The sequence below is a fragment of the Lissotriton helveticus genome, chromosome 12, assembly GCF_964261635.1.
Source record: "Lissotriton helveticus chromosome 12, aLisHel1.1, whole genome shotgun sequence".
NCBI lineage: Eukaryota > Metazoa > Chordata > Amphibia > Caudata > Salamandridae > Lissotriton > Lissotriton helveticus.
This window is the reverse complement of record NC_136073.1, coordinates 316,928,174-316,956,153: the sequence shown is the minus strand read 5'-3', so window position 1 is coordinate 316,956,153 and position 27,980 is coordinate 316,928,174. Positions and strand designations below refer to the sequence as shown.

The 27,980-nt window shown below is 41.3% G+C and overlaps 1 protein-coding gene across 1 annotated transcript in view; it reads left to right on the top strand.

Annotated features, from left to right (window-relative positions):
• Window positions 1-27,980, top strand: part of LOC144798478 (chromodomain Y-like protein 2) — a 593,287-nt gene that overhangs the window by 158,699 nt on the left and 406,608 nt on the right. The window lies entirely within an intron of this gene.

Genomic DNA, 27,980 nt, shown 5'->3' with positions numbered 1-27,980 from the left:
ATGCTCACAATCATGATATTTCTGACAGGTTATTTAATCCTGTTAATGTGCTATTGAATTTTAGAATAAGGTATGCCTCCTTCTGTAACAAAACTCTATCTACGTCTGTTGGGCATTTTATCTGACTAATGGTAAATAAAATAGACCATTTAAAATCATTCTCGCTGTGCCCTTTCTCTACAAAATGCTCAACCATGGGAGCTGACATGACTTACTTTTTTATGCTTGACCTGTGCTGGCTGATTCTCAAATTGACCTGTTGGTTAGTTTTGCCAATATAGATCTTATTACACTGGCATATTATCACATACACCACGTTTTTTGTCTTGTTATGATGAAGAGGTGTGGCGCCGCGGCCAGGGCGACTGACTCCGGAATCTGGGGATCACGGTTCGATCCCTGGCTCCGGCAGCAGATTAGCCCAGCACCATGTGACTCTGGGCAATAGCTTGCTTAATCTTCCCGACGGCCCCCAGCGCCTAGAGACCCTTACGGGTGATTGTGCGCTTTACAAATGTGGATTATTATCATTATTATTATTATTATGATGTTTCCATTTCGTGCCCAAATGTTGGAATTCATTCCCTTCTATTGTACTAGAGGAAGAAACACAATTTCTGCACCTGTGATGGCCTTCAAGTGGCTTCATCTTCCACTGACTGAGCAAATAATTTTTTGCCTTCAGTACAGCAATGTCAGCTCTGACAATCTGTTGACCTATACTTTGGTTTTTCTTATAGGCAAAAATCGATATCGGAAAAGGGCATTCGAGACCCTCGAGGAGGTGCCAATTCTTAAGTACCGCTGCCTCATTTTGTGTGTGTCAGGACCAAACGTGGTAACACACACACTAACCTGTCAAGCTCTTTCTTGGGTTTCTTTTCCAATAGGCACTCGCGGGGCGTAAATCTTGCTCTTTTTCGGGAATGTTTCAAGAGTTTTTTAGGGTACCCCCTCTGTATCATTTCGCCACAGAAGGTTTGGGAATATTCATCATAATCGCTTAGCTCAGTACAATTTCTCCTTATTCTGAGCAACTGCCCATACGGCAGATTCGCCTTCAGGTTCCTAGGGTGGGCACTTCTATGGTGTAAAATAGTGTTTGTCTAGGGTGGGCACTTCTATGGTGTAAAATAGTGTTTTTGTCTGTCACCTTCTTATATAAGGAAGCCTTTAACTGTCCCTCAACAGCTGTTATTGCGACATCTAGGAATGTCATCTGTACCGTACTGGACTCAATGGAGAATTTAATGTCAGCATGTCTTGCATTCAACCAGCCGTGGAACGCTAATAGCTCCACCTGGCTCCCCTGCCACAGGAGCCAGATGTCATCTATATAGCGCGACCATTGGCTGATATGATCCTTAAATGGGTTGTTCATTTCCACAAATTTTTTTCTCATACTGTGCCATGAAGAGGACTGCCATCTCTGGGGCATAAGGACATCCCATGGCAGTCCCCTTCACTTGCATGTAAAATTGCTCATTAAACGTGAAGTAGTTCTTCTGCCAATTTGAGAATAAATGAAGTGGGCACTTGATGTGGTCTATCTCTACTTTCAAGGTACAACTCAATGACCTCTGATGCCTCGTCCTGCGGGATCTGGGTGTAGTGGGACGTGACGTCCATTGTCACCATTATCTGTGTCATTGGATCAAAAGAAGTTCCCTCTACCTTAACCGAAAAATCGGTCGTATCCGTCAAATATGATCTGACATCCTTTAGGAAAGGCTTCAGGAAAAAATCGACATATTTTGAAATGGGCTTGAGGCAGGAATCGCACCCGGATACTATAGGTGGTCCCGGGGGTTCTTGCAAGTTCTTCTGAATTTTGGGTAGTAGGTAGTGGACGGGGAAACATTTTCATCAAGAAATCAAACTCTTTTGGTCCCAGAAATCCTCCGTCCTCACCCACTTGCAAGATGTCCGCAATTAGTCCCTGAATCTGTTTCAATAGGTCTTCAGTAAGACGGCGGTACCATATCTCATTCTGTACCTGTTTAAGGCCTTCCGACAAATACATATCGCGGGGCCAGATGACTACCGCCCGCCTTTGTCGGCCTGTTTTATCACTACAGACTGGTCTTCTTTCAGCGACTGTATCGCCATACGTTGTTTGTAGCTGATATTTTGCTTGACATATTTCTTAGTTTTTTCAAGCTCATTTATTGATGACAACAACACCTGTTCAAAAACATACACTTGTTTCGGGATGTTTCAACTAGGAACAAATGTAGATTTATTTCGGAGACCAGTAGTTTCTTTGTTTGTGATCATAGGTTGATTAGAAAAGAAAGCCTTCAATCGTACCTTTCTACAGAATTCTATGGCCTCTAGTTTAAGCTTAGTGAAATCAGTCTGTTTACATGGTACAAACTTCAATCCCAAATTTAAAACAGCCTCTTCATCAATAGAAAGTACTTTCGATGAAAGATTAACCACCGTACTAGGACCCCCTATGACTTGTAGAATCGGTTCCTTGTCCTCATTTCCCATGGTATTTTGTAACGACCTTTCGCTTGCTGGCCCTGATCTAAAAAAGCAACCTGCTTTTTTGGGTTATTGCCTCTCTTCTCCGAGTCAGACGAGTCAGAGGATGATGTATCCGAAAAAGTTTTGAACCTATTTCTTGACCTCCCTTGGAATGTAGATAGAGCCCTGCGAGAGTCTATCTGAGTATAATAATCGTCCTTCAGAAAGGGGTATACTAGATCTATTTTGAAGGCTTTGGAATCTCTCTCAAATTTACTGCTTTTATCGTTGATTGTATTATTTTTAAAAGCCTGAATTTCTAAGAGACCCTTTGCATCTGTCACAGCCTGATTATTTCTTAAAGCCTGAGTGAGTTCCTCAATTTCCTCCTCTTCTTTACGGCAAAGTCTCTCAGCTGTTTCAATTGTATGTACCATCAAATCCCTATTGCATTTGGTGTTAATGTAACTAAAGCCCTTTTTGTATTCAGTGTCCTCAACAAAAATTACTGGTACATTTTTAACCTGAAGGCCCCATGGAATGGTGCCTCCCTTAAGATGTTTAAGAAGAAAATGCCCATGTAATTCTGTCCTTATATGTTTCTTATGAAGTCGAATCAATTTATCAGATTCGTTTTGCTGTTTAGCAGAGGTACTAAGTGCAACAGACGAAAAAGGTGAGGATGCAATCAAATCTTGGATATGGGTCTCGCTGAACGATAGTGTATCCTTTTCTGCCATACTCTGGAAAGATGATGTCTTTCCGTAGTCTGCACTCTATTTTGGAGCTAAAAATAGAACAGGACAAATCCTGTGTCCTTTAGACTCTCGCGGACAACTTTCCGCCCTAAACTTTGAAAAGCTAAGGAGTTAGGCCCATGTAAGGGGTGGGGTAGGCTGGACCCTATTATATAGTAACAAACACAAAATGCCTGCACCTACCTTTTTTTTAACCACTTATTTAAAACAATAGGGCAAACAAAAATGTTTGGCCTGGTATTTTATGTATACCGATCTACTTCAGTATTTTTCAATTGTTTTTTATATGAATTATGCAGAAAAGGAAAGAAAAAATACATTCAATATATTTCAATTGGACCTGTACAAAACTATTTACAAGACAAAAATATATACATTTCAAATATACAATTATCAAACATTCTACACATAATACACAATACATACAAAGAGAATACATTGGAAAAAAAATTTTCAATAGACCTAATCTATATCCATGAAAAAAGGAAAAGGGACAAAGTCAAAAAGAAAGAGCAAGACTTTAGTTGGAAAACAACTTGACAACTGGCCACAGCCAGTTTGAACGCTTGATATAAATTGCTCCTTCAGATGTGCCGACGCGTTTCTAGTCCAAGGAAACCAGTTCCTGAACTTTCATCAGGGCTTTGTCACTTGTCTGTATCAAAATGCAGAAAAACAATAAAGTTTTTAATATTTGGCTGCATTCCTCTTTTATGTTCAAGTTGCACCACCAATTATTTACACAAAAAGTACCTGTCACTATCTGAAATCCTGGCCTCTTTCGATGTTTTCAGGCATATTGAATGTATTTTTTCTTTCCTTTTCTGTATAATTCATATAAAAACAATTGAAAAATACTGAAGTAGATAGGTATAAATAAAATATCAGGCCAAACGTAAAAGAATTTTTGTTTGCCCTATTGTTTTAAATAAGTGGTTAAAAAAAAGGTGGGTGCAGGCAATTTGTGTTTGTTACTGGGCATAATTCCCAGCATGTTGATGCTCCACAACAGATAGCAATCCTGCAGGCATTCCCAAATCCTTGCAGACCCTCCATAGTTTGCTTCGAGTAACCAAATCAAAAGCGGATTTTAGGTCTACAAAGGCTGCGTAGATGGTACCACCAGCCAGCACAACAACACGCCAATAAATCAAACCAAACCAGAAGACCTGATCTATCGTGCTCACATTAGTACGAAATCCTGCCTGTAATGGGGTTAATATATCCTTATAAACAGTCTTGTATCCTATTTAGTACCATTCTACCCATAATTTTTTGGATGGCATCTATGAGACTGATTGGTCTGTAATTGCCTGGGCACGAGCGATCACCTTTTTTGAACATTAGCAAAATCTCTACACCCTTCCACGTATCTGGAATAACTGCTCCGCTAGCTATTGGGTTCACTAGAAAGAGTATATACTCTTGCCAGATAAACCTATCAATCTGGAACAGATCTGCCGGGACGCCATCAGGCCCAGGAGCTCTACCATTGGAAACTGAACCCAGCGCTATTTCTACTTCCCCTATATCAAAATTCAATACTATATCAGAGGACGGAGTGGTGTGTACATCCTCATTTTCACCCCCTGCCTCCAAAGCAAATTGCGTTGCAAAATGGGAGACCCACTTCTCCGGGGCTACATGACTATGGGGCACCGGAGCTTGCCTCCCTCTCCCCCATTTTAGCTGCTAAAAAAAGAAAATGGAGGTTCCTTTCTTTGGTGGCCTGATGAAGGTCTCCCCACCTCTGTTTGTCCCAATACTTTTTGGCTTTATTTAATACAGATTTATATTTTTGTAGGGTGAGCTTAACTGCAGTGTCATCATTCTGCTTGATGGCTGCAGCCAAAGACTTCTAGGTGACCCTGCAATCCTCATTATACCAATTAACTCCTGCTTACTCAAACTACTAACTGGTTTTAAAAAGAAGGTACCCATTACCTAATCAAGTGTTTTAACAGCCTTTTTTTAGAGTGAGTCAACATAAGGAAAGGGAGGGGCAACCAAACATCACTCCAGAAGGAACACATTTTGTGACCACTAGACTCCGACTTATCAGAGATGAGTAAAGACAGTATCAGCTTTCGGACCATGTCCTTTCCCAGGGGGAAATTTTACTTCGGAGTAAAGGCTTGTCCTTTGTGCCTACAAGATTCAGGGAGCCTATGGAAATAAGATGCGAGATTCTCCAGATTTATGAAAAATAAGATTAAAGGCCCACTTTGAAGGCAGCAACACTATTCTTATGGAGGGTGCAGTAGGACTAAGAAATATACTTTTTGCCCTAATACGTTCAGTTTTGCTACCATAGGTATTAATCTTGGAAAATTTGGTGCTAATAGATTTGGACAATATCTCTGGTACTAAGACATTGATAAGTCCAAACCTAAAAGGAGAAGCTTTGGAGGCAATAAATTAACTTTCCTGCAAGGTTCAGCTTATGACTAAGCAAGAGAATAAAGGGGGGATTAGTGCTACTAAATACCTTAGACTACAAAAGAGAAGTATTGAAACCCATCATTGCGACAAGCACTAATGAAATGAAATGAAATGAATAAAAACTTATATTGCGCGACTTAGCCAAAAGGCATCAAGGCGCCTAAAGAAAAAACATCATAAAAGGCAGATCCTAAAACTAAGGGTAGGCTTTGGAAAAAAGCCAGGTCTTCAAGGCCTTTCTAAAAGATTGCATTGATGGCAAAGTCCGAATATCCAAGGGTACAGTATTCCACCATCTAGGAGCAAGGCTGGAAAAGGCTCTGCCTCCCCACTTGGCTCTTTGAACTCGGGGAACGGATAGACGAAGCTTCTTTGAGGAACGAAGATTTCTCGAAGGGGCATAGGGAAACAGCAGATCTTTTATTTTTCCAATCTCTTTTCTGGTCAAGGCCCCATATACCAGACAGAGAACCTTGAAAGTGATCCTGGCCTCGATTGGCAGCCAGTGCAAAGACTTCCTGGCAGCAGTAGCTGATGACCACCTGGGTAAGTCAAGTACAAACTTGGCTGCGGCATTCTGCACAATTTGTAATCGCTGCAGCAGGCCCTTATTTATCCCAGCATATAGGGCATTACAATAATCAAGCCGAGAGGCTATCAAAGCCACCACAATTTGCTTACGGGCTTGTAAGGACAAATAGTGCTTGATCTTACGTAAGATTTTAATGATGCCCCAGCAGGTGGAAATTGTCCTATTGACTTGATGACCCTTCGCAAGTGCCGGATCGATCATGACCCCCAAGTTACGTGCTAGGGTGGTGGGCACAGGGCAGGTCCCCAGAGATAAGGGCCACCATTCCGTCGACCAGATGTCATCCTTTCCGCCGAACACGAGGATCTCTGTCTTCTCGCCATTCAGCCTCAATGAATTATCAATCATCCATTGGGCAACTGCCTCCATACAGTGTCTAAAATTGGAGGCAGAAGAGCTGACGGACTGGGCGAGAGACAGCAAGATCTGGGTGTCATCGGCGTAGGAAACTACCTCCATCCCAAATGATCTAATAAGCCTGGCCAGTGGGGTCACGTATATGTTAAACAGGGTCGGACTTAACGCTGACCCTTGTGGGACCCCATACTCGATCGGCAGGGATGGAGATAGGAACTCCCCCAGCTTCACTCTCTGTTCCCTCTGATCTAAGAAGACTGAGAGCAGGCCCCTCCACCCCAATCTCCCTCAGTCGAGATGTTAATACGGAGGGAGAAAGGGTGTCAAACGCAGCCGTGAGATCAAGAAGGATCAGCAGGGTACTCGTGCCCCCATCAACTGAGGTGCGGATGTTATCAAGCACCACAGTGAGGGCCGATTCCGTGCTATGACCCTTCCGAAATCCGTGCTGATACAGGAAACTCCCAGGGGATCCCATTCCTGATATACGTGAAAGGATAAAGGAGATAACATGGGAAGGGACGAAGGCTGATTGTCAGTAAAAGAATATGAATTCTGTAATAAGAAGGGAGTCCGAACACCTGAATGTTCCATACTGCCCAAAGTGCATAAAACACAGAAAATCTACTTGGAAGACCTATAGTCTCAGTAACAGGGTCCATTCTGGAGCCAATTTCACAATATAATTTTGTGTTTCTGAAACCATTTCAGCTTTTGACTTCCTTTGGTAGTACAAGATTGTTCGCTCAGTGACTGCACGGGTGCCACTGCTGATTATTTTAAAAGCATCATGATTCAAGATTCCATTTGGAATGTGAAATAAATGGATTCCTGAGATCTCTTGAGATGTGCAGTGATCAGGTAGTATTAGTGACATTCAGTCGATCTGGATGCAATGATTTTAAATTGTATATCAAGAAGTTTTCTTTGGAGGCATTGATGAATTCCAGGGAAACAAGTGGTGTACGAAACACCTTTCCAGGGACTGCATCAAGGGCACCTTCTGAGCTCACATAATTGGGCTAAAGCTATGCAATTAGAACCAAGGATCTCTCACCACAGAATTGTTAGACCTTAAGTTTGAACGCTATCTTGACTACATTCTAACCCCAGCTGCCAGACATTAGTACATTAAGTTTTGCATGGAGCTCTCCCGCTTTTGTCTAAAATGAAAAGTCACTGCAGACATGAGTAACATATGTTCAGTTTGCCTGTAGACATAAGAAACTCTGTTACATTTTTTCTTCTTTTGCCCAGGATACGGGCGCCTGAGGAAGCGGTTGACCCTACAGATTTGCAGACAGCTTGAATGCAGGCAGTGCTCAGCAGCACTTAGGCTGTTACGTGCTGAGTCAAAAGAATCAATGGTCTATGGTGGAGTATTAGAGCCAAAGTGCTTGGATAATTTCAACTCTGATGGGGTGTGTTTGTTCTCTTCTCCCAATTTTGTGGCAATCCCCCAGCAGACCAAGTACAATGATATTTTCAAATTGGTACCATTTGCCACATCCCATTTGTGCACTTTACTAGTATAGAATTAATGTCTCACATCAAACCTAATTGCCACTCATGTTAATGTGTGCAAAAAAGCACTAGGATTAACTAGCTTTGCTTGTCCCAAAATAGTGTCTTTGGTTTTAGCTGTCTGTTGTCTGGTTTTTTTGTGTTGTACTGTGCATGATTGTCTTGTACTTTTATGGATTGACCTTTACTGTTACAATTTTATATGCAAGATCAAGAGATCTATACACAGTGCGCGTGTGGCCTGTGGTTACAGTAATTCCAAAAGTATTATGATTGCTGCTATGCTTATAAACCTTTTCCCCCAAGGCTAAAGTTCCCCATATGCTGTATTTTATCCACTGCATAATGTCCTTGAGATCTTAACATATTTATTTTCTTTGATTTATATGTATTTGTGAAGTTATGTATGCCCTGTCATATTTTTGATGTGAGACTGTATGAAACTTTGAGTACTGGACTTACAGTCCCACTGAGTATAATTCTGTGCACGTTTATGCTGGGGTGGGCAGAGCTGGAGAGGTGAACTACATAGAATTCCGCGGAGTTGCATAAAAACTCAGGGGAATTTCACTGAGTTCCACTCCACCCTATAGACGTGAACAAAGGTTCTTAATGTTTCAGAAAATTGATGTTGTAGGTGGCATCTTCTCTAATGGCCCTTACTCAACTCTCACAGGATATTTGAGCACCTAACTGTGTTACTTCTACACAGTGCATCTTTGCAAAAGATAACATGAAGTTAAAAACCCCCATAGTCTTACCGAGTGAGCTTTTTTGGCTGCAACCCTGTCCGGTGTGGGTTTGTCCATGTCATGTTAATCTGGTTGATGCAGACTATGTGTAGCTGATAATGACGTGAGTGTACTGCAATTCCATGGTGAAAAAGAACTAGACCGTCTTATCCATTTCAACCTTTGCTACTTATACGGAGCAGGGCTCCTTTTAGCTTCCAGGTAAATGATAATCGTCGCTGACAGGTAACTGCGGAGAGATAGGCTTGAGGCGGAAGTCTCACTGAGCAGCTGTTTCGGGTAGAGGCTGTCACATATTGCCTGCTGTGTGAATCACCCCATAGTAGCAATTGCTAGCTTATGCTGAGTGGAGCTATTTGATGCCCTTAACGAGCGACGCATTCCGATAACCTCCGGAAGCTGCCTGGGTAAGCTTTCCGAGAAGGGGATGTCACTGATCCCTGCTCGGGTGGGAGTTCGCTCGGAACCCCTTGGGGGAGCTTTTAGGTAACATCTGGTGAGCTGGGAAGGGGAACAGTTTTAAAGTGGAACCGAAATGTTCTACCTAGAAAGGAATATTGAGTCACTGACTCACTGAAGGACTACTCACACAGGCTGTATGGGTCGTCAGCGTCACATATCCTCTGCTGGAGTGAGGGTGGAATTATGAAGATTACGCCCTGAGCTAATTTTTTCCCACTTTTATATAGCGTGAACGGGACCAGAATATGTTGGCGCTTTTTTGATGAACTCAAATTACATTACACCCGGTCATATTTATTTCATTATGGACAGGGATATACAGTGATTGGCTCAGAATTACAGAGTTTTGATTAGGGGTGGGTGGCGGGGCATTTTTTGCCAAACTCCACTCTCCCAGTAGAGCTCGGACTTTGCAAAATGCTGCAAAATCTGCTGGCGGACCGGAGTTCACCACCCACCCTTACGTTTATGGTTATTGTAACCGATTAAGGTACTTGATAATGATAACTTTTCTGCTCGCAAACTGTGAGTAGCACATTCAGAAATAGGGAAATGATGCTTGTTCTACTTCCGTTGCATTCCATACAATAAATGTCATCAATATATCCTAAAAAAACAAAGGGGAGAGAAAGAGGAGGAAGCTAGAGAGCTCGTTTATCTCCCCTGGTTGTAGATACCTATAAACAAAAAGAACGAGCTTAGTGCTGCACTCTAGAAAACCCAGATTCAAGGGTTAATTAAATGTAAGCATCCTTGACACTGGAAAGTGGATACCGCAATAGTGAAAGGTTAAAACTACCTACAGGGTACCTGATCTTTTATTATATGGTCCCTGGTGTAGGGTTAAAAGTTAAGATTCAAATGGACGTGAGTGAGACACTGGTCTCACACGTCTCCTCAAATTATGTGGAAAATGAGTTTTTTTGTGAGGTGTTCTACATGTTTCAGCCACACTTGTCAATTCAAATGGTTTTCTTCAGGACCCGTGGCTCAGAGTGAACCCTGAGCTCACATTGAACAATGCACACATGCTAAGGTGTGCATAGGTTAGTAACTTAAGTTCTTTTACTGTCAAAGTTTTTGTACATGTGAAGAAAAATGACAAGGAGACACAGCATAATTAAAAGTCAACAGTTGGTCCATTGTGATGTGGACCCTGCATTTATGCATGTATTATCAGGTGGGACAAGATTGACTACTGACAAGACCATCCTTGTGTGGAGTGGGCCATTTTTCAACAGTCGAGAGCGTAAAGACATTCGTAAATAGTACGATCATGCAGTATTTTTTTTAACGATAAATTAAGGTTGTGATCGTAAGTCATGCTCTGTCAATTTATACTTAGTTATATGAGCGTAATGTAGATCAAGGCAAAGACAGGTATAGTTGATTTTAGCCTTTTACTTAATTAGAAAAGGCCGTTATATGTGCATTGTAAAATAGCAAAATTGTGGCACCTACTTTGATCACAAGTCATTCTCGTTACATGAATCCCAGATAGAGACTGCGCCTATTGTCACACTTTAAACGTGGTAGAGTAGGTGGACAAAATGAAGGATTGATCAATGTAACATAAAAACGAAGAGGAAGATTATTAGTGCACGTCGGTTCGAGTGTGTGGTGAGCCGAAGCTCTCTTACTGTGTGAAGGTCGGCTGCCTGTATTCAAACCTATTTGTTCCTTTCTTGGGATTCCGGCGAAGCCGAGTGCTGGCTTGGCAGCATCTTAAGAAGTGATTCAGGAAACATACGAGGTTAGCAAGGCAAGCCTATGGTTTATTTTTGGTTACCCGGATGTAGGTAACGGTACTGTCTGATTACTTGGGCATCTGGGGATCCATTGAAGGCGGCTGTGAAGATCCTAAGGAAGGTATTTAGTGGAGAGGAATAACCACCTCCCCAAGATCATACCTCTTCCTCATATCTCACATATTTCATAATCATTGGACCTTTTATAAGTATTATACATTTTCAGGAGATTATATTATCATGATTATTGATCCACCCATCCCAAGTCCCCCACATTCAAATTTTTTTACTCGAGGAGCTAGCAAGATCCAATCTATGAACGTATTTCACTGAAGCAACCCAATATAATATTACTGGCGGTTGAATAGAGATCCATTTTAAGTAAATTTCCCTCCTGGCAAAAAGAATTGGCAGGAAAAATAAGGAAGCTTGTGTGGTAAAGAGCTTATAGCCAGCACTCTCCTCCAAAAGGACCCAAAAAAATGACCAAAGCCAGGTTTACCTTGATCTCTCTTCCCAAGACCTCCGACACATTCTTACCGATATTGTGCCAGAAGTCCTGGATATGAAAACACTGCCAGAACATGTGCAAGTCCTCAGCATTACCCAAGGCACACTTCAGACAGACCTTCCGTCCTTCACCTCCCAATTTTGAAAGTTTCTTCGGGGTCCAGTAAGCCCTATAGACTGTGAAATTATGATTTCTCATAAGATTGGCGGCTTTAACCACATTCCATAATTTGCGCATCAATACTTGCCATAAGTGTGTTACGTTTTGGTCGATGGCAGGTCTCTTCTCCACGACTCCTCCATGAGTACTAATGGTGGCTCCCACTTAACCAAAAGCCAATACCATTTGGAGACCTCTTTACGTTGATAAATGGAGCCTCGTAGAATAATTTCATGTTCTTCATTTACTTCTCCCTCTTTATCCAACTTAGCAGCCCAACGGGAAAGCTGATAAAACTTAGATCTTGAGAATCTTTGATGTGTGTTGTTACAAAGTACCTCCCATGCAAGAAACTTATTATCTTATAGCAATTGACCCCATTCCAGAATACCTTCTTCCAATGAAGGAATCGATAAACTGTCTTTTAGGCACAAAGGCGTGCCTGGAGAATTCCAAATAGGAGCACCTGCGCTATAATATGGAATCTTAAGAATCTTCCTGGTATGGTACCAAATTCGCATGCAGATCTTAAAATCTTAAGTTTGATTTGTTTAAAAATATTTTGGGTACCCGAACTTAAACAAACAGCCATCACGGCCCTGATGAGTATTTTTGGACATCGTTTGAAGCAGCGGAGGTGAACAAGAGAAGTCGAACAATAGGTACCTTACATTCTTTAGTTGAAAGACATAACAGTAGAAACGAAAGTCAGGACTGGCTGTGTCCCCCTCTAGCTTTGGACATCACCACTTCCTCCATGCAATCCTCACCCCCTTGCTGGACCAAAGAAAACTATTTATAATCCCTTGCAACTCTTTCAGGGAAGAAAGAGCAAACAATAAAGGGATTGTATCAAAAATAAAGGTACATTTCAGCAGGATGGACCTTTTGATCAAGTTAGAACGAACCAGAATAGATAGTGAGACCATTCCAAGATCTTAATAATGCGCCTCCTCTTTCTTTTTCTAAGTCGAGATTTACTTGGGCTAGATTAGTAATATTTTGTGTAATTTGTATGCCTAAATATCAAATTTGCTGTTTGACTGTCACGTTACTTGGTTGTGTATTCCATGACATGATCTATGTTCTTTGGCCATCAATTAAATATTCTGAAACCCTCCCAAAACTCATCCAGAATTTCTCCAAACTAGGCAGAATAGTCCCTACAGGAATTCATCAAATCATCTGCATATAACGCTACTATTTTCCCATCCTTCCCATTCAAATGAAGCAAAGCTATTATTAGCCCTGATACCTCAAGCCAAAGGATCTCTATATAGATTGAAAAGTAAAGGGGAGAGAGGGCACCCCTGTCTCGTCCCCCGTTCCAACCTTATTGATTTAGGCAGGTTACCATTGACATTAAGTCTATCAGTGGGGTTTTTATAGATATTACTGATAGCTCTAACAAAATTATCCCCCAGCCCAAAAGCTTGGGTCACATAGCTTAAAAAAGGCCAACTCATCCTGTCGAATGCCTTGGCTACGTCAAAAGCAAAAATTGTGAGGGGTAGACTATTGGTGGAGGCTATGTCAATCGCACCAATCAAATCATGTGTTAAATCATGAAGTTGGCGGCCCCTAATGAACCCCTTCTGATCAGGGTGAAATCAAGGAACTCATTACAGGGTTCAACCTCTCTGCTAGAACCTGCGCAAAGATTTTATAGTCCCAATTCAGCAGGTAGATAGGCCTATATGATTAGCATTTTCTTGCATCTTTGTTTGGCTTTAAATTCAAGGAGTTGGCTGCCTCATCCAAGGACCTAGGGATTTGGTTATTATCTATGAAGATCTTATCAAGCAGGACCACAAGGGCAGGAGCAATCTCCTCAATCAAAGCCACATAGAATTTGTTAGGGATACCATCTGTCCCTGATGTTCTTACTCATTTTAAATGTTTCTTCACAGTCTTAAGCTCTGCCAGAGAAATATTGTGAGCAGAGTAGTCTGATCTTCCGCGAAGGATGGTAGGAGTATATCTTCATATATTTTTTTAATTTGAGACTCTGAGACCACTAGGTCCTCAGTATATAAATCCTGGAAACAAAATTCAAAAGCCTGTTCTATTTTAGAGTTGTCCAAGGAAATTTCGCCTGAGTCTACAATAGTTAACTCTTCAATTATGTTCCTAGTTTGGTTTATGGGTGTATCCTCAACAATTGGGGAACACCTTCTTTGTTTTTAGGTCCCCTCACACACCAACAGGCCCCTTGGTGTCATGCTTCATTATCGGGGTCATCGTACCCCTCTACGGAGTATGGCGTGCTGCGACCTACGGATACGCGGGAGCACTTAATGGACTATGTGTGGTGTAGGTGAGGGGATGTTTTTTATGTGAGTGTATGGTGAGGTTTTAGGACTAGGTGAAGGATAAAAAGGACCTGGCTCGTGGGGTGACAAAAAAATATTTAATAAGCCCCCGGGCTGGTGCTGTTAAAATTAAAGTGTGGGAGGTTGTGGTGCAGACAATGTGCATTACCTCCTCTCTGTGTTCGTCGACATGTTTCGGTGTAAAAACACCTTCTTCAGGACGGGGTGGCACAAATTCCCACCTTACTCACGTTTCACTAACTTGTATCAGCTTTTTCAATAAACAGTGAAAATTACAGTGCAGGTAAATCAATGTACCGCACAGATAAGAAGTTTTTTGGTCAACTGTTTTGAAGTTGATTGGAGTGCCTCGTGAGCCAAAAAACGTCGAGGTCTGTGTGCTGCTTAGCACGATTTCAGCAAGGAAATTCCTCCCGATCGACCCCTACGTGGCTCCGATGATTATGCCCCATAAAGGTGTTCCCCAATTGTTGAGGATACACCCAAAAAACAAGTGGATTCTGATTGTTTATTTACATTTGCTTAGGGAGATCGGATCCATTTATTTGTCTCTCTCTCCCCTTTTGTTATTGATAACCTAGTTTGGTTTATCCAGGGCCTCCAGGCAAGGAGCTTCCCGCATCCCTCACCAAATTCGTAATAAGCTAAGTTGCTAGCTTCCCATTTTTCCCTGGTAATGTCACCCAAGTGATCTATTAGCACCTGTTTCTTAGCTACAACCTCTTTACTTTCCTCCCTACGCAATTGCATATCTTGGTGAGATTTACTTTTGTTCCTTGCCCTGGAGATATCCTCTTCCAATTTCTGAATCGTCAATCTGCCCTCCTTATGGTTCTTGGCTGCCAAACAAATTATACTACCTCTAATAAATGCCTATAGGCATCCCATAATACCTCCAATGAGGCCAAATCTTTGTTAGTTTAAAAAAAAGATAGTGTTTCTTTCTTCAATTGCAGAATTATTAGGTGGTCTAGGAGTAAGGTTTGATCAAAAGTCCACCTTTTAGTTGACACAACTCCAAATATATTACAGCAGAGTGGTCAGAGAGGTGCTCTGGAACATGCGTTACAGAGGCAACACACACTTCAACATTCTAGAATCTACCAGGAAAAAAATGATCCTGGAAAAGTGCCTGTGTTTTTATTATGAAATGTAAAGTCTGTGGGGTCGCCCAATCCCTTGTATTTCTTCCTAAAGATATCTATCAGGTCTAAGTCATTCATCAACACCTTAATAAATGAACCCCTCTTTGTGGACATTAACCTCCCACTTTAGACCTATCAAGAGTGGGATTCATAAGAATATTAAAATCACCCCCCATGATGGTAGGAACATTGTATTAAGTAAGATGACTGTTGATAACGTTTAGAGGTCTATCATCATCTATATTGGGACCATAATACCCTACAAGGTTAAACCATTCATTTTGGATTTTGACGTCACCAATGATCCATCGCCCCTTGGTGTCTGTCTTAACATCCCCTAGTGTTGCTTTAGCCGAGTGCTTAATAATTAATGCCACTCCTTTGGTATATCATGTTTGGGATGTGTGAATGGAATATTCAATCCATCTCTGCTTAGAACGGACAGTCTCCATTTTTCACAGGTTAAATGAGTTTCTTGGAGGATTATAATATCATACTTTGATTGGCTCGGATATTGAAGGATTCCCCTCTGTCTACTCAAAACTCTAAGTCCATTAACATTCCACGTTAGAATTTTAATTGATGTTAGGGAAGGGATTAAGGTTTCATCTGACTCACCATGACAGGTATTACAGATGTTACAGGCAGCTGGCAATTTACCTGCTCAAGGACTACTCCATTTTTTTTAAATAATATCCTTTAAGTCAAGCAAATGAGAATTATTTTTTTCCCTAACGCTTCACACCCTTGAAAACAAAAAATAAATTTCTCAAACTGTGCCCCCCTCCCTCCAGAAGGGAACCCTCCCTGATAATACCCAAAGTCTGATGATAAACCACCCAGTGGAGCTCCCACCCTCCTCCGGAAAAACTTAAAAAGAAGAAAAGAGTACATAGAATTATCCCTGAGCCTTAATTTGATCTATAAAGACCCCTACCTCCTTAGGGTCTCTACAGTTAAACATTTTCTTCTTCCACAGTACTTTCAGAAGGGTGGGGAACCCCAATTGGGCTGTTGCACATAGGGATCTTAAAGCTGGAATAAACTTCCCTAGTTCCCATGGTCTATTCTGCGTTATTCTGGAGAGGTCTGATCTAATCCAGAATGACCATTCTCCTTTAGTGAAACAGCCGGCTTTAAGTGCAGCAGATAGTAATAGGAAGTTTTTTAAGTTAACTAGAATTCTCCTAGGAGTTTTCCTATTTGGATTTTTGGAGAACCGGTCTGAATATCGGCCTCATGATCTAAGGAATCAATAGATGGGATATACTCTTTTAAAAGGCCTATAAAAACACTTTTAATGTTCTCATCCTCCAAACGCTCTGTGACATTAAGAACTTTAATGTTGTTCCATTTGAAGTTGTTCTCAAGAGATTCAATTTTGTCCAGAATAGATTTTTCGCCACTTTTTAATGTTTGAATAGCAACTCGATTGGCCTCTACTTCCTTATTCAAAACCTCAAAAGAGGCCTCCATCAGACAAATTCTCTCTGTGATTGCAGATATTTTCACTTCTAGAGCTTTGCATGTATCTTGAAATGTTGCCTGATTCTCTTCTGAAATGGCAAACTTACTCTAATCTCTGAAGATAATCCCTCTAACATCTTCATCAACTCCGATTGATTGGAACTATTAGTTTCCAGTGGGGGTTTATGGGTCGAATGCAAGGGGTACTGGGCCAACTCCTCAGGGAGACTGGCGAGGTCTCTTTGGCAGTCCCCTAACACTTGATACCTATTTGAAGTTTGAAGATTCAAATGGTTTGCCTGAGCAATCAAGACATTGTCACCTTAAGGGTCCATTGTTACTTCAGGGGTTTTGTCAGGGGGGCTCACAGCTTGAAATGACTCCGCCATTTCCAACCGAGGTTTACCTACTTGCTGATTTTTAGAGTGCACCTTCACATAAGATCTAAGGGACGGGGTAATTTTCAGTTGGGAAAGTTCCTTTTGCTGCCGTGCCGATGGAGTTGGAGGGGGTAAGTGGAGACTTTTAAAGTTAGGAGGAATCTTACCCCCTGCCTTCCTGCCAGATTTTTTTGAGACAATTCTGCCAAAACCAGGAGCCGGGGGATCAGTGATAGAATTCCCTAAAGATTTTGAGGGGCAAAAGATTTTATTTCTCAAGATGTAAATAAACAACAAGAGAGAAAGGGCTATAATAATAACTCTCCCACCCCTGGGAATAAACAATTGTAAACAACTAGAGAGTATATATATACAAAAAATAGCAAAGAACTCTGTCAAAAGAGTGGTCAGGTAGAACAGTCACCAAACCCCCATCAGTGCTCCATGCAAATACATTCACCAAGCCACAGACCAAATGTGGAAATACCAAGATGTCAAAAAAGAACCCTCAGGCACCCACTCAAGACAGGTAGCCGTTTGTCTTCATTGGGTTCCTATGGTTAGTGCATGTGAAATTACAGCAAACCAAAAAATAATAAGTGCAAATTAAAATGAGTATAGATCACTCTCTCAACCAACGTTTTTAATGGAGAGGTGATTCGAACTCAATTAAAACCTAATATGTGCAGACGGACATACGGAGTTGAGTAAATTTGAACCCCTAGTCCTAAAAAACGGTCGACATGTTTCAGCTATATGGTCATTTACGACCCAGCATTCTTCAGGACCAAAATGTATAAAAGAAATGTATAAAAAACTCACCACACGAGGCAGTACACCCCCTAACGTGTCTACTCACGGTGGATGGATATTCACATAAACGCATTCATTACCAACTTGTGTACTATCTGTTTGTAGGCGTCTTGTGCAATACCTCTATTCTGAGAGGTTTATGGAATCTGTAAAAAAAACATGAACACAATTCAAAACAAACAATGTTGTAGCTATTCTATTTTCTCAGGGTTTTACCATAGTTCCTCATATCCATTCCCACTATTCACCCTGTGGCATAATGTAACCAACATTTAATTAAATGAAAACACACACTCAAAAGTTATTTTGTTGTGCCAGAGTGAAGATATAACTATATCATCACCCTCGAGTCCGCTATTCAGGTGTTAAAGGAATTTATGCTGTATCCCTTGTGTTACTCTTGGTCATTAGTAACACTGTTCCTCTGTGAACCTGGATAAGTTTTAAGTCCATGGTCCACTATCAAAAATCTATTTAAAAAAACACAGTTTTCCTTCGAGAAATAACATATGGGTAAAGAATAGTCAATATATACCACATCATGGCAGCATTGACTTCTGCTTTGAGAGTCACACTCAGAAGAATGGAAGTCTCTGAATCACAATGTCCCAATATTCACATGATGGAACTCACTTGTATCAATTCCCAGTTTTACTTCATGTGAAATAAAAATCAGGCACTCTTTTTGATCTATTTAAAGAGAAAACGAACAGACGAAAAACGCCAGTCAGATGGAACCTGTCCTTGCTTTATGGTAACTTGAAAGAAACTAAGTCATCACTCAGTAAATCATCGGTGAGAACCCGAAACAATCTAATGGATTGAAAACATGACTTACTTCTCTGTTTTCATATGCGTGACTTTATGAGTCCGTGGTGGGGGACATCTTCACGGCAGCATCTAATTAGGAATAACCGGAGTCTACAATTATACCCCACTCGGTCCACACACCCACTGGAGTTTTAACATGTACAACCAACATGTAATTAATACCGTGTTTGCGCGCTACCATTAAACGGACAGCGTGCCCCTATGACTACATTGCCAGGACAGACAGACTGCAAACGGTACCTGCATAATACGATTTTACTTTCAAAAATGATCCCCCTAAACTACTCGATGGCTCCGTAAAAAATACATAATCTCAATGATAGTATATTTTACGAGATGTAATCTCCTGCAATAGCTCCCTCATTGTACTTACTGGTGTGTGTGCTGGCGGCTCCCCGCGTATACACCTAATTACGGTTCACCCACGGCTCGGAAGGACAACTCGACCCGCGGAACGCGCAGTCCTTTTCACTTCCGCTACTCGTCGTGACCTGGGTGGATGTGTACCACGTGGTCTGACCAAGCACACCAAGGCGTAAGATTTAAAACAACAGTACCCCATTTCTAGTTGTGGTTAAGAGTGATCAACCAATTTTAAATATTTATTCTACCCTACAGTATGCATTCGAATGGAACTAGCGCTATTCCTTTCCGCGCTCCATGTCAGCACCTCCTTACTGGGCATTTCTCAAGATGTACCTGCTGGGCGCCACCCCCTTCCACTCGTCTGCTAAACTAATAATGTCCACAGTCTGAGGCGGTGGACTTGTGGCATCAATATTAGTGTCAGAAGTGACTTTGTTCAGGGGTAAGCTATGGATTATTCCCTGACTTTCTTGTTTATCTTTCTCAGCCCCTCTCTTCCTAGCAGTCTGTTGTGATGTAAGCAAGCCAATGCCAAGCACTCCTTTAGAGCGTCTAGGACTTATTTGCAAAGTGGAAGGAGAGACTATGGAAATAATTTCTGAATATGGACTGATTGTATTAATGCCACCAAAAGGTTTACAGATTGACGAGGTCACCAGTATTCCTATAAGACCAGTATAACATCCCCCAAGTCCATCCACCGTCGAGACAGCATGAAGTGGAGATCCTTGCAACTGCCCTTCTCTTTTTTTTTTTTTTTTTTTTTTAAATGTTTTTTATTGGTTTTTTATGTTTTTGCCCCCTAAACCGAGGGCAAGAAGCACAGCATAACATACAGCCAATTTACTTTATACATCCACAAGTATATAATAAATACATAAAAAAATGGAAAAGCATCATAGATACAACAGCCTAACTCAACGAATAATGACATCATTAATCAATACACCTCTATATACAGCCCTATTATCCTAAATCTCGTCCTTCCATTTAGTTTTTGGTTCCCATATTTTTAATCCCAGTTTCCTCCCTTTCTTCCCCTTTCTAGAGTAAATTGCTTTTTCCAAGTTATATACATTGAGAATCCTGGCCAACCATTGTTGATATGTCTGTGGTATTGGATCAAGCCAAGCTGAAGCGATACATAGTCTTAATACCGCCATGGCCACAAAAATAAAATAACATTCTTCCCCCTGAGTACCATCCGGATTTACAACCAACAATATTAGCGGATTAACTCCATTTCAAAAACTAGGATGTGAGGCATATTTGATGTTTCCCAGTAGGCTAAATGTAGTGTTTCCCAGTAGGCTCTCAGGGGAGGGGGTGGGGACACACGGGGGGTAAGGGGCACAGCATGGAAAGATTCTACACAAAAATGCGAAGAAAGCAAAAGAGAATAAACAATAAGCAATCGTGGAGGCTATATCTGATGAAAGGAATATTTGAGTTGAAATGGTTTAAATGGATGGGGCAGGTATTTGACGTTTTTTAATGGCTGTACGAATAATGTCATGGAATGTTTGTGGCCTGAATGATAGGCAGAAGAGACAGAAGGTCTCTCTTTTGTTAAAAAACACGAGAGTTGATTTCTTACTTTTACAAGAAACGCATATTATGGCATCTGAAATACATCTCTTGGAGAAATTGGGCTTCACAGTCCTAGCCTTCTCAAGACAAGGCTCTAGGAATAGGGGGGTGGCAATACTAGCAAGACGAAGGGGCACCACTACTAGGAAGAAACTGGACGATGTTTGGGGGAGATGGGCTTTGGTAGAATGTATGGTTGGGGAGGAATGGATAACTTTAGGCTCCATCTATGGTTCCACAGGGGATGACCCTGACATTTTTGAATTCTTAGATGTGGAGTTGGCTACATGGGCACCATGCATTATACTTGGAGGTGATTTTAATATCACTGGTGCAGGGGGATTGGGATTAGGGGCAGGACCTCATATACTGTATCAAGAAAGGAAGAGAATAGTTTCCGGGCAATTTGCACTATGACTAGGAATAATGCTTTAATAGAGAGCGCTCTTGGAGGATGAGATATATATTCAACACATGATGCAATGGATTGAAGAATATTTGGTAATAAATAGGGGCAGCGCATCAGAGGGTATGGGATAGCTTTAAGGTAGGGGTACGGGGGAGACTCTTAGCTATAGTACGAGCAAACGAAAACAGGAGCAACAGAGAAACCAGGTATTAAAAGCAACTGCCCTTCTCAACGGCAACGTTGACTGCAGCTTAAAACAGCCGAACCCCGACAGAGCTTGTGCTGGCTCATGGCCACCCCGGGTAAACTTTCCACACCACCTCAACCCGCCACATCAGCCAACAACACCCCCGAACCATGGGCCCCCCCTAAAAGCACCCGCAGTCCCGCAGCCCCGCAATCAGTATTAAGGGGCAGGCAACAGGTGGAGGTAACAGTCTCACCCAGCAGAGCGTCGGCACATTAGGCTCTATCCAGAAGGGCAGGACCAAGGAGTCAACCCCGTCCTCGCAGAGAACAAGAAAACGAAGAAGCAACGAGAAGAAGCACTGAAAAAACCCAGGCGACAACAATGAGGTAAGGAGTTACTTTCTCCAATAGAATCAATTGAAAGGCTCAGGGACATTAAACAGCAGTATTTCCGGAGGAGCGGGAGAAAGATCACAGCAGGTCTAACCCACCACCATGTTCCCCTATGCCGCTTGTTCAATATTGATTCATACAAAAAAATGTGTGACTTAATCAAGTCATGGACGTTTTATCTAGATATTTTAACATGGCTTGAATGGATGTTGTTAAAAATGGTAAATCATATGTAAAACTTAGAACATCTTTTCACTTTTTGTGGACTGATGCTGCTTGTTCTTTGCCTCTAAGCACTGATAACCAGCCCCAGAGGCCAATTACTCCTGATTGGGCTGTTTAACATTTCCAGTAACTCCTTAGTATATGAAGTCCCAAAATACATCTGTGATATGAAAAGTGAAATGTCACCTAAGGAATACAGCACTACCCAACCACCCACTAGTGTGATAAGACAAACATAACTCCCTGCCTACTACTATAGTCAGTTTGTTACAATTTTAAAACTGTAGCCTGACCTGTTAAACTAATTGCTTTCAACAGGAGAAAACCTTCTTTTAAATAATAAGTCCACCCCTATCTAGACATTGTAGCCCACCGAGCGGGGTTTTTTAAAACTAGGATATGTAGAAATTGAAAGTTAACATGCCCTTACAGTAACTACCACCCAAAAGCTATTTTCACTGTAGGAAAGCTGTCTGGTCCATAGAGAAATACTTCAGAATGATTCATAAATATTAATTATATTATCTCAGGGTATTACATGTTTGTTTTTTAAATTTATCAAAAACCTAACTGAATAGTGCTCTTGGGCTTTTGATAAATATTAAGGAATATTAAGTAAAAGGGACTTTTAGAAAGTCATCTTTTACCTGCTTGAACACATGGAGGCTAATTTGCATTAGCCCTCTAAACCGTCGCCCAGCTGGTAAACAGCCATGATTAGGTATGACATTGCTCTCGAAGCAGAGACAATGACCTGGGTTTAGTGAGGTCTTTTTGCTCCCCTGACTGGAAGACCATTTGACCTTCAATTCAGGCAGGCGTCAAACCAAGTGGGTGGAAAGCTGACACAAGAACTGATTTGAAGTGACCATGTAGGGGGCTACACATCACCCTGACTACACCTCTGGGTGGGCACATAGGCTCTGCACAAGGGTTGAAGGGTTTCTCTATCTTAGATTTAGTGAGTGAAGGGCACTGTGTAATTGTTTGCAATAGGGCAATCATGAACTGCTGCACAAGTAGGTAGGGGTCACCCCTGGAAACCTTTTCCCTATTGGTTAGGGAAGAGCCAGCAGTCACCCTCACTCACAAATTAATTCAAGGCATATGTGTGGAACCACACGAAACCTTCTTTGAAGTACTTTGGACCTGTGGAAGAACAAAAGAAGGGCTACAATGGCTTTTTGAGAGGTGTCTGGAGACCCTAATAGCTGGACCTGCTCCCACGAACCCAGGACAAAGGAGTGGAAGCCAAGGGCCAGTTGGCTGACCTCCTGTGTAAAGTACAGGACTGCAACAGGCTTTTTCCTTAAGTACCCAGCTGACAAGTACCAACTGGACCAGATCGGGATCCTGTGGATCACCTCTGCTGGAGTTCGGCTTGACCCCCGTGTGTTGTACTGAAGTCTGTGGAATCCTTGGCTATGCCCAAATGAACATCTCTAAACACCTCTGAAATGTTGAAATTTTTGGGGACTTTAAGACCTCTGGAGACCAGGACAAAACTGGCAATCTGATCTGCCCAAAGCACGACCACGATGGCCTAAAAAAATAGTTTTCCCCTCCTCTGAGCTTGTTTGCAGCAGCAAATTCATTTCAATGGGATATTGAAGAGAAGGTATTCATCTTTGTGGAGCCCTCATCAGACAAAGCCTGCACCCTCACCTCGTTGGTGGATTCCAAGCTCTGAAAAAGAGACTAAGTCCAAGGGTAGAAAACCTAATTAGACGAAAATGCCCAAAGTACCCAGTCAGCGAGAAAACATCCCTGGGGGTGAAAGCCAAACTTTTCCAATCTGAGCTTTTCCTGCCAAAATAAACGGCTTCACTGGGACCTCACACAATGCATAGCTGATGCCATGGAGGCACCTGCGGATACAGCCTGTTGTCTTGCCCTGATAAAGGATTTTGATTTCTGAGACTTAGAGGCTGAGATAGAGTTTGGTGGAGGAGGATACTCGATTGCAACAATGACATAGTGCCTGCACCACCCAACTAAAGGACCGTCTGTCTGATTTACAGATGAGTGGACCCCCTCCACCGACATAAACCTTTGAAGGCCTTATAGAGGAAGGGACATTGGAGGTGTGTCCACCCACCTGATTTAGAGGTAGCGAACACATGGTCAGTTTTCACTGTCGGTTACCACTAGGTCATTCCTGGCTGCAAGGGGCAGTGAAAACTACAAATTACCCCACTCCTCATGGGAGGCAGGGGCATTTTGTTTTCCAAAACAAAATCTAACTTTGTGTTTGTTTTGGAGAAAAACAACATTTTAAGTTTGCTGTGCGGTTCCGTTGTGTTGACAAACAGTCTGTCAAGCTCAAAGATTTGACAGGAACCTCAGTGACAGCAGTTCCTGTTAGTGCTAGAGATATCTGCTGGGCAAGGGGACATCTCCAAATTTGCCAGGCGCGGATTCTGTCAGGGTGACAGATTACTTTACTTTGTTGGACTGACTACCATCCTATCCGGCAAACTCTAAATCAGCCCGCAAGTCCCAAGGTAAAACCTCCGACTGGCACAAACCTTGTTGATGTATCTAACCGATTCTCAATCACAGTCAGCCTTAAATTGCGCCTTGGTCTACCATGGCCAGTTGACCCGCTTTTGCACTCAGTGCTTTTTGTGCTATTTTTACTTTCCTCATATAAATTAGTATCTCTTGTTCTCTTTGACGATTTGGTGTCATTTGCTTTCATTAAATTATCCTTTATTTTTATAAATTGGAGTGGGATTTTTATTCTGTTGTGCTTTTGACTTTTAACTATTTTGGTACTTCCAAATGATTTACATATTTCCCGTTAGTTAAGCTGACAGTTCTGTGCCTTAGAAACCAAGGGTGGAGCTCAGGTTTAAATGACTGAAACCTTTAACTTGGCCTAACAACATAGTTATTTTATTCAAAGATCTTTATTTCGGCCTAAATGGCCATAAAAGCACAAATACAAATACAGTACATAACATTTGATTAAAAAACAATCATTAGACTGTGTGAGGCAACGAATTACACCTAGTTGGTACAGCCTCGCAGTAGTATTACATGAAACTCTCTGCTATCCCACAGATCTGCCTCAACGGGCCAGAAACGAATCTACGAATATAGAGTTCAATGGAGTGTGTGTGCAATACATGGACAGCATACTGGCCTTGTATTTTTTAAAGATCGGGTTCAGTAAAGTGCATATGCAATATATAAGCAGCAGAAGGCTATTAAAACACTCCAGTGTCATTCAGTTAAAAGTATAGTAATCAATAACGTGCAAGTGCAATGCATGAGCAGCATAAGGGGCCCCTATATGAAAAAAGAGTAAAAATAGAAAGGAGCAACTCTATTTAGGGTACAAAAGGCAATAATGGACAATAGTGCATTTACACACCGACCCAAAAAAATCCTGTTAAAAATATATAAATAATTAAAATCTAGACTTAAAACCGTAAAAAGTAATTATTCAGTTAATTACAAGCATAATTCTACAAGGCATATTGTTTCTAACAATCCCACGTAGTTCCGACAATTTATTTATTACAATTTGGGCCATTAATTTAGACTTATAGGCTAATAGGCACATAGGGTAGTACACTTTATAATACAATTGTAATCTTTGTACTCTATTCTTTTCCACCATTAGTTATTACCATGTGAGCCTTAACTTGACTCATACTTATTTGGAATTTAAGTCCCGCTTTAGCTCTTATAAGACTCACATTGAATAAAACCCTACTGATGCTAAAAACAATTTTTTGGGGATGCATCTGTTTTCAATATTCTTTCTGCTTCAGTGCAAGTTCTAATATTCAAAATGTGGCAAATTGGTTTAATCCATTTATTCCTTGGTTTGCCATGTGCACGGCAGAAGAATAAAACATACAAATCATTCACTTTTGAAGCATTTTTACAGAATTTGCACCATTTATTATTGTTTTTGTTCCTATTTACTGCCCAATTTGAAGTATTTGCATTAATGTTTCGTACACCGTATCTTAACTTCATATATAGGGCTTTAGCCAGTGGAGAACATATCTCGTCCATAAATATTTCAAAGCTGGCTACTCCCTTGTGTAAAAGAAACTTTGATGTCAACATACCATTCCCTGCGCTGTACTGCAGGTTATTTTGGATATAAGTCCAAAATTTTGCTTTTAGCAATATTTTGCTACACCCAGTAAATTGTGTTGGTGCTTCCCAAAAATGTTTGAGACATAATTCCTCAAACCAGAAGGAAACATGTTTTATCCACGGAGTACCCCTAGCTTTATCAATTTCTAAAATCTCTTTGAGACCCTCTTTATAACTGGTCAAATTCGGGAGTTGACCATAGTCGCACCCAAAATAATAGTGGTCGTAGTACTGCGTGGTGATCCATTTGTTTAACGTTTAGATCCATCAGGATGGGTATTAGTGGTGTTCTTACTGGCAACCCCAGGTCACTCCTAAAGAACTTGTTTTCTCCTGGTTCAAAGGTCTTTTTGCAATGCTGTCCCCAGATTTCGGCACCCTATAATAAAGCTGCTTGTACTTTATATTTATATACCTCCAGAGCAGGAGTCGTTGCTTTCGAGGTGCTACTCCCATGCATCTTTATTATTGGGAACGAGTTTTGAAGTTGGGCAATGTTATTTTTTTTCAACTGCTGTCTCTAAGATAGCTTTGCATCCAACATTATCCCTAAATAATTAAAACAGTGTACATACTCTAGCTTTTGGCCTTTAATAGATACATTTTGCTTGAAGGATTTGTGTGGGTTTATAGCCATGTACTTTGTTTTGCCGGAATTTATTCCAAGGCCCTTTTCATTACAGTATATATATCAAAAAGATTCAAGAAGGATTGTAGACCTTTGGGGGTTTGGGATATCAAGATGGTGTCGTCAGCAAATGAAAGGGCTGGCATTGGATCCCCACCCAACTTTGGAGAGTCATGTGCACAGCCCAATAGGTAGCTCGGGATGTCATTAACATAAAGAGAAAATAGGGTGGGTGCCAGCACACACCCTTGACGTACACCCCGTCTAACTGGAATTGCCTCTGTTAGTTCACACCTCGGGCCCCATCTAACTTTAGCGAAGTTGTCCTCGTGTAATCTTATTATTTGCTTTAGTATCTCTGCGGGAACACCCTGTAATTTTAAAGATTCCCAAAGCAGATACCGAGGCACAAGATCGAAAGCGTCCTTAAGGTCAATGAAAGATATATATAAATGGGCCTTTTTGATATTTATATATTTCCAACATAAACATAAAAATCTAAAAACCTGATCGGTTGTGCTAGTTTTTATTCTAAATCCCGCCTGGAATTTTGAAATCACCTTATTTTCATCGAGCCAATCGTTTAATCTCCTTAAAATATGTCTAGAATTTTTTTTTTGTAAAATGCCAATTAAACTGATTGGGCGGTAATTTCCAGGATCATCACGATTACCTTTTTTAAAAATAGTAACAATTTCTGCCCCTTTCCACCACCCGCAATTGTATTACAAAGATAGTTAATGTAAGGGCCCCAGACACTATCATCATGTTTAGTAAGTCCCCCAGGGATTTTGTCAGGCCCTGGGGCTTTACCTGGTTTAACTGCTCTAAGTGCTAAAAGTGTTTTTTCCATGCTAAAATGCAGGGTATTTATATTTGAACTGGAGACCACTGTTGTAGGGCAGGATAGTTCTACTATTTCGTTATCAGCATATAGTTTAGAAAAGTGCGCCTCCCACATCTTTGCATCTAGAAAGAGGTCCTTGACTTCCCTACTTGTCTTACTACCCTTAGCTATTATACGCCAGAACCCTTCTTGGTCTTTAGATTTAGCAGCATCAGTTAACTCTGTCCAGGTGTTATCGTCCCACTTTTTTGCTTGTTTTAAGATTTGCTTGTATTTAGTTATTTCCTCCCTTGTGTCTGTTACATTATTCCTTTTTATTGCCAGAAGAAGATCGGCTTTTACCTCTCGGCACTCCTTGTTGTACCACAAGTTAGCACCTGGTTTTGCTCTAGTTCCTACTCTACATTGTTCTCCTTGTAATTTACTTAGTATTGGTACCAGTGCCACCTGCAACTGGAGATGTGCGGC